Below are 8740 nucleotides of genomic sequence, written 5' to 3' on the forward strand. Positions count from 1 at the left end.
AATTAAAATAAGACAAAAGGGTTACAACTTTTATGCATGAAACGATCTTTTGGCTTGAAAAGACACATTTCAAGAATAAAAGATCATCCAAAACCAAAGAACTTATGTACATTGAATAAGATGAGAAAAAAAAGATAATTATTTAAATATATTTATTTTTTAAACTACAATTGGAAATTCTATATATAATATATTAAGTTGTAGCAGAAAAAAAGTTTAATGTAAATAAAATAAGATATAAAACAGTATGTAAAATCTTTCAGAATCTATACCATCAGAATGATTACAATTGACGCCTGTAAAAGCTAGATGGTCACCGTGTAGAGATGTTCAAAAAAGAAGCAAGATTATTACATTCAAGATAATAACTATTCAATAGAGATTAGTCAAAATGTCAACACTATGGTGAAACATAAAAACAAAGTGAAAAACGAGCAATCTATGTAAAAAATACTGGTTCAAGACTATACACGACAAAATATATAAATTTTAAGACCCATAAACTTACGATAGCAAAAAAAACCGGTAAAAAGCGAAGATAAATATAAATTTTCTAAAAAAGAAGAAAACAAATGAATTAGCTTCGAGAAAGTCTATATAAATAAACATGGATAAGATAGTCACATTATTTAAGAGTAATTTTTGTTGATGATTAGAAACAAAATTGAGCACTTTAATATAAACAGGAATAACGATTACTGATAAACATATGAATTTTTTGATTGTAAAGCTAAGAAAAATTGAATAATTAGACAATATACTCTCCTTTATTTACAAATGTAAAACTCGAATAATATCAAAAGTTTTTGCTCTGGGATTGCATGGTTACAGAATATCATAAGTCGTATATGAAGACTTTGGAATTTAAGCATACGCAGAAAGAGCCTCAAAAACAAAGGGATCGTGTAATATACAAGATTAATTAGTCTACAGAGATTCTGTAATAATGCGTAAATTAATGATGCTGATATTAGCTGAAGAATGAGCACAATATATTATATAAGCAATCTAAAGTTTTGGTTGAACAACGATAAAAATAAAAAATCCAATCTAACTATAGAATTAGATCACATATAAATCACATTAGGCTTTTACTTTTTGTTTCTCCAAACTTATACTTTGTGAACTTAAGTTCTCGTAAAAGCAATAAGATCGAAATACCTGCGATAAAATATTTGAAAAAATACTTCTTAATATTTTTTTTACTGTAAACTTTTGATTGCATAAGTCTAAAATTAGCATATAATGAACGAAACTAACTTTTTCTATATTAAAGATTTTTAATTTGCGCAAAATTACCATAAATAAAATGCGATACAAGTTGACATGTTATTTGCTTTTATTTTTAGTAAATGTTGTTGATTCAGTGGCAAAGAATCTTACCTCTTATTGTATGCAGCATCCTAAAACAATTCTTACAAAGGTATTTTTACTACGTGAAATTATACAAATAGAGAATTTTAGTACTTTTGTATGTCGAAATAAAATATATAAATTTTTTATTGGTAAAAAGTTTCTTATAAGTATTTTTATATACAATATCATAGACACATATAAATATTTATAAGAGACAAACGATAATATTTGTAGTTTTTTTTTTATAATGCTAGAAATAAATTAATCTGATTTTTAATGATCACAAAACAAAGAACACAATATTATGAATGTTATATATCATATTGCAAAAACAAATTATAATTTGGTGACGTTTATCTTATTACCGTACATAAATACGTATCTAAATAAAATATAAAAAAATAGAATAAGGTAGACAATATGAAACTGTATAGTATGTTAGTAAAAACTATTTAAATCAATTTTTGTCTTGCAATCTAAATCATAGAAAAATAAAACCAATTTTTTTTTGTTAATCAATTATACTATTTCTTAAAAAGATACAAAGCTTTTTCACTGTGAATTCTATATTTTGACCTTGTTAAAATACAATTTTTTGTTTTTTCTCAGTGTAATGTAATTTTTTATGAATATTACAGCTTATATAAATTTGATAATTATGTTGTAGCATATAATCGTATTTAAACATTCGTATATAAAATAGAAAATAAAACTAATCCTCTTAGATGCATATTGGTTATTTGATTTTTTATTGTTTTAAGTTAAAAATAGTATCATGATGTTATAATCATTTGATTCTGGATTTTGGGGTTCGATGTAACAAGGTGAACTAGGGAATATATAATTTATAAAAAAACAACTGTATAACTATATCTATTATTTTTTGTGTAGATTTACATATTCCTAATCTCTTATGTATATTTATAATCAAATATGAGTTCAAATCGTAGAGAAATATATTTTTGGAAGAAACCATAGATCAATGAAATTAATATATACAACGAAAAAATATAAAAAACCATATTTCTTAAAAAATTAAATAATAAGATGCAGAAAAAATTTTTATCCCTGATAAAATGAAGCATATTTAATTTTGAAAAAATATTACGTAAAAATTTACCTATCATATATAACCGAATCTTTTTTTTTGAAGATTTCAAATCCTAATTTATGAACATATGAACTTCTGTTAATCCACTTCTTTTGTATAAGAAACGCGATAAAGTAATTGTATTTATTGAAAGGATTATGGAAACGGGATGAATAATTGTAGAATAAAACCTTATAATATGTCAATACAATATGAGGTTAACATACATTTATGCGTGCAGCTATTACATATAAAAATTACAATTAGGCTCGGAGAATATTTTTTTGTAAACCTTTATTTTTTCACTGCAAATATATTTTTAGTAATTCGCCAATCAAGAAACACATTTTATAACTTTTATGAAACATAAAATATACTTTCTATAAAATATAAAAAAATAATAATTTTTTTTATAGCTAGTTTTTTAAATATAATAGCGGATTCAATTAATCGATCTTATTTTATTTCTGTGCAAATTGACACATATAATGGGTAAAAGATTTTTAACTGCCTAAGTGCTGTATAAAAAGCAACAATCATTTCAAATTAGATTTAGAGATTAATTTTTGTATCCAAATATATAAATTTTATAACCATGTCATCTAAATCTTTCTTTTTGAATATTTGCAACTCAGCAAAATTATCAAAAAATTCCATAAAATTGTTTATATAAACATCAGAAAAGAAATTTGTTTTTCTTTCCATTGAATAAGTTTTTACTAATTTTTTCGCTATAATTTAAGTATTTTTATAATTGCCTATCATTAATTTTTTATCTGATATTGATTTTGTTGTGAATTTAAAGTAAAGAAAAAAATAAAGCAGTTCTTTTTTAATAAACGTGGTGATTTGTGCTAAAAAGTGTTTTTTTATTTAAATCTAATTTAATCAATATATACAGTATTAGATTGCCATGTTTTGTCTGTCATATGATTTTAGGAGCGTGTTTTTCTCAAATTTTCCAAACTCTGGTTTTACAAACCAAATTTTATTCTTTAACCTTGTTTATCGATTAAATTAAGTTTGTTTTTTTCAATTATATATATGAAGACGATAAAAGTCTATTTGAAATATTGCAAATCTCTTGATACCTATTTTTGACACATTTAAATATCTATTTACAACAATAGCACTTCTCCTCTAGAAAGAAATGTGTTTGAGTGTACACCGTTCACTAGATAAATATGTAATTGAGTTAGTGTAGATATTTATTTTCTTATACTTTTTAATATTTGGTCATAATTTTGCGACATTACATAGTTATCATTAAAGCCACAAAAAATTTACCTATTAGTGTTACGGGATATACTTCCTGCGTACTTTTTTAGGATTTATATGCATGATTTAAGCTTACATTTTTTATTCTATGTAATAGATCTATTTAAAGTATATATTTTGAATTTTTTATGTTATATGGAAAATTTTCATTAAGATATAATTTTTAATTAAAAATTAGAGTAATTTTTTGTACTTCGATATGCTTTAATATATTTATATGTATTTATGCACATATATATTCAGCATAACTGAATACAAAACATATTCAGAAATAAACTATTTTTTCTATTACAACTTTACATTAGTTTTAAAAAACTATCAATATAATACAGGCTAAAATTAGAAGTCATATAAGTAAAAAGTAAAATATTTGTATCGTTGAATTCATGGATGTAATTTAGCAAACAAAAAAAATCCTAAAATGTGAAAAATATTTTAACAAAAAAACACATATTTTTGGAAATTTTTATATCTAATCGTTTTCTATGTATATAAAGTAATAAAAATATAGAAAATTGTTTTTTGACATTATATGTGATGCATAAAAAATACACTGACGAACTTTTATGTTGGATTCCGATGTGACTTATAATAGACAGAAAATAAAAAGAGATGTTAGACCAATATTTTATTTGTTTTTATATGAGAATATTTTAAAAGTTTCTATTATATTTGTCATAAATTTTATTTTTATTATTAAGTTTCAATAATATGAACATATGTATAATTTATATTTCTATAAATAAATTTCATAATTTCATTTAAATTGTAAATTCGGATATTGAAAAATTATATAAGAGTAAAATGTATAGAAACTCTATAGCTATTGTAATTATTTGCACATGATACAACGATCGCAAATTTTCAATCGAAAATACATCTAATATGTTTGCATTCAAAACATACTTAATGCCAAATAAAAGTATGAGTATATTTTTTAAAAAAAAAATCAATTTTATTTTATAAAATCATAAATGTTTTAAAAAAGTTAATCTATTAAATATATGTTCAAATGCTCTATACCAATCTACATATATGTTTTTAAGAGATTTTTCACGTAAAATTAAATCAGGAATGTGCCTAGATTTTGAACATGTGTAAAGATCTACAAAAATATATAAAAATAATTCTGAAATATCAAAATACAAAATAAATATTTATGACTGAAACATCTTAAATAAAACAGAAAATAACTTTTTATGTATAGATTTCTATAGAAAACAGAAGAACAGTATAAGCTCACTCTTAAAAATCCCAAAGATTGTACCTTATTGTATTTACCTATTACCAATAATTGAGATAAAAAACATAAATAAAGTCTATAGTACCTTTCCCAGCAATGATTTACCGATGTGAAATAAAATAAATAATGAGCTATAAACGCCTTTTCCCTTATAATATATTATAGAACCCAAAATAGAATTATTCAATATAAGAATTGTTTTATAGGGTTATATGTATATTTTTTCGCATGGAAATATTAAATAGTCGATAAAATAACGCTTCACCTATTTAAGGGCTGCACTGTAATTTTTTTAGTATTTAAATTATATTTTTTTTTATAAATACCTTTCAATAATATTTCTATTTTACAAATAGCTTTGATGTTCTTTTAAGTATATCTTAACGGTTGAATATATGAAATTATAAAATAATTAAAGCAACGTATATTTTTGTAATTGTTCTTAAATTGTTTAACGCTTCTTATTGATCAGACAATAAAGGTTTTCTGTTGAATTAAATCTACCTTATGTAAATATTCTAAAAGAATTATATACTTGATTAAAGGAAAATACGATCAATCAAAATAATAATTAATAAACTAAATTAGGATATTTATGAAGAGTTAAAAGCACTATCAATCTAAAAATTTCGTAATGTTAACTACTTGTATCAAACAGAAAGCAACCCCCACGAAATATGTACCCCTTAACATTAATAAAATCAGTCCTTATATTACTATAAAATAGTTTAAATAACATAATAGAATGAAAATTATTTTGTTTCCTTTTAGATTATGCTGTTAGATACAGAAAAAATAACAAAATAGTCAAAGGCTATTAGGTTTAAGTTGCAATAAAAGAAAAAAATAGATTTTGGCCTCAAGTTTTGTTTCTCGCAGACTTTGTTAAAAAGTTTACTATTAACTAGAAAAACACAAACTTCCATATTTTAATACAAAATTAGACAAGCTCAAGAATTACTGATGATTTAATTTACTGGAGCATAAATAATATATACTAAAATGAGTCGAAGATTTTTTTACAATATAATCAACATCATTTTTTATTTTAAGCATAGTTCATAGGCATAATGAATATTTTATTCTTCGGAAACTTGGCAATAATTAATTAACGTTTTATAAATTTAGAAAAAGCCATTAAAATGTTAATTTATTGAATATATTTATTTTTTCATCCACATTTTTTGTTATATATAGGATCTGAAAAACTCAAGTAACAAAATGATAATTTCGTTGTAACTAGAATTTTTATAAATAATGAATAACTCGTTTGCTATTTATATATTTTTTTTTTATGATATGTTTTTCTGGTGAAATATCCCCATAAATTATAATATTTAATGCATGACTTTTTTTAATGTCTACTATAACAGTTGAGTATATAAAAAATTAGAAAATATGTTTTTATATCAATTAGTTTTTTTCATTTGGCTTTAGAAATGCTTATAAAAACTCGGTACTTACGATATGGTATTTATATAATCAACATCAAATACAGGCTTTTAAAGTACTCAATAATTTTTACAAAAACCAGAGATATGAAATATACAATTAAAAGATTTAGATTTGTAAAATAACAGTTGTAATGCGTTTAGATAAATTACTTTACTTTCAAATGATTGTTCACTTTAAATTAGATTTTCTTGATTTTAAAGATTGTATATTTTTTTAAATTCGGGTTTTATAGCTAATATATAAGAGCAATCCTATACTTTTATAAATGATAAAATGCTCAATATAATATTTTTCAGCAGACTGAATGTAATTATTTAAATTATTTTTATATTAGATAGTAAATGTACCTAGATTTATAAGTTATTTTAATTTATGACTACTTTTGCCCTGATAAACTGTAATATTTAATAAAAAATTTATTATAAATTTTTTTTAAAATATCAGAATTTCATGTTTAAGTAAATATAGTTTGTATACAATCATGAAATTCATTATAGAAATATAATCAACAAGATTTATATAATTTATTGATAAAATTACATTATCTTTATCCAAGAAAATCTGTTGTTGAAAGGTTTTATTATGACTTTTACGTGCTTTTTTAAAACATAACAATACAATCTTAAATATGAAATTTTATAAGCTACTTGTTCTTTAAAAATACAATATACAGTAACCTACTGTTATTCTAGATGCTATTGTTTGTACGTCATCTTCTGCTTTATATTTTTTTATGTTTATGATTTTCATTCGTGTTGTTTAATTTTTGATTTGTTTTATGATCAACATAAAATCTTGTTGATTGTTTATGTTTTTTGTACTTCTTTTTATCTTATTAATTCATTCTAAAATTACAAGTTCAAAAAATTTTTCTGCATTAAATTCATTTATTATGTGTAAAACGTTAATTGATTATCTATTATGCGTAACTAGCACCCATGATAAATATGATATGTTAAACTAATTGTTGTTTATCCTTGTAAAACGACGATTTTTTTACCAATCATTTGTACATTTTTGTAATATATAGCCGTAAAAGGATTATATAACGAATACATTTTCTATAAATATAATATATTTGATTTTCTATGTTATTGCAATTTGTAGTTTATATTTTTATATCGATATCTTTGAGCTATAGTTTTCAAAGAAAACCTTTACTTAAGTTAATAAATGTATACTTTTTCAAATATATATAAAAATTACGCATAAGCATGATAAATTCCTGCAAAATAATCACTTCTTATCTAATCGATTATTATCTTGGGATGTGTATATATTGAAATACCCATCATTATAGATATATTTTTACATTTAGTTCCTTTTCTTGGTCCCATGAGTTATACATGGTTACTCATTCGATAGCTTAAGCTACTGATTGGTCTCAAAACTTGTTTCTACATCTTATATAAAATATTTTCAAGAAATTTCTGTGATTTAGAAAACAAAATAATAAACAAGAATTTACGGTTTAATATTAGTATTTAAAATAGACAGCACTTTACTGGTTATATAAATCATGTATTTTCTCCTTTATTTTCATCTATTGGCATGTATATCTTATCCATCAATTTTAAGAAATTCAATACGTTTTATTTCGAGCCGAAATATATTTTTGGATAGAAATTACTCTACGTCACAGTTTGTATTATATAAAAATAATATATTCATTTCAAACTTAATATTAAAAATTTATAATTCACGGCTCTTCACATAATTTTTATATTGTGAATTCAATACAATCGATAATAACATTAAAATATTATTATTTTGTTCATATTTTTATAAAATATTTGGCATATAATAATAACATCTTATTGGTGTTTTTTTATAAAAATGAAATTTATAAATATGTATAATACTTGTAAATTAAGAAGCAAAAAAACAAAAATTATAAATATTATTAGACCATGATTGAAGCAAATTAACTTTATTTTAATATCAGATAGATTTTAATGTGTACGTAAATTTATAAAAAAAATATACCATCATACTGGAATCTAGGAATCTGCAACATCTCTTTTAAAATACGTTCGATCACTATATATAATTTTTACCAGAAGGCAATAAAATAAATAAAAGCTTATGCTTCTATGTTGTGTATACTGAAGATAAAAATTATGATGTTTATAAAAGATTAATTTATAAGATAGTTTTTTTGTAATATGATTTTAGTGTATATGTAATCATTTGTGAATGGTTTATAATGAAACCAAATTATGATTCCTTAATCATAATCTATAATATAGCGCAATATAATAATACTAGATCAATTTGTAAAAAACTTACCCTAACATACTAAGATTTGTTGTTAAAAT

The sequence above is a fragment of the Rhyacophila brunnea genome, unplaced genomic scaffold (assembly GCF_057557595.1).
Source record: "Rhyacophila brunnea isolate RB1 unplaced genomic scaffold, BYU_Rbru_1.0 scaffold_89, whole genome shotgun sequence".
Lineage (NCBI taxonomy): Eukaryota > Metazoa > Arthropoda > Insecta > Trichoptera > Rhyacophilidae > Rhyacophila > Rhyacophila brunnea.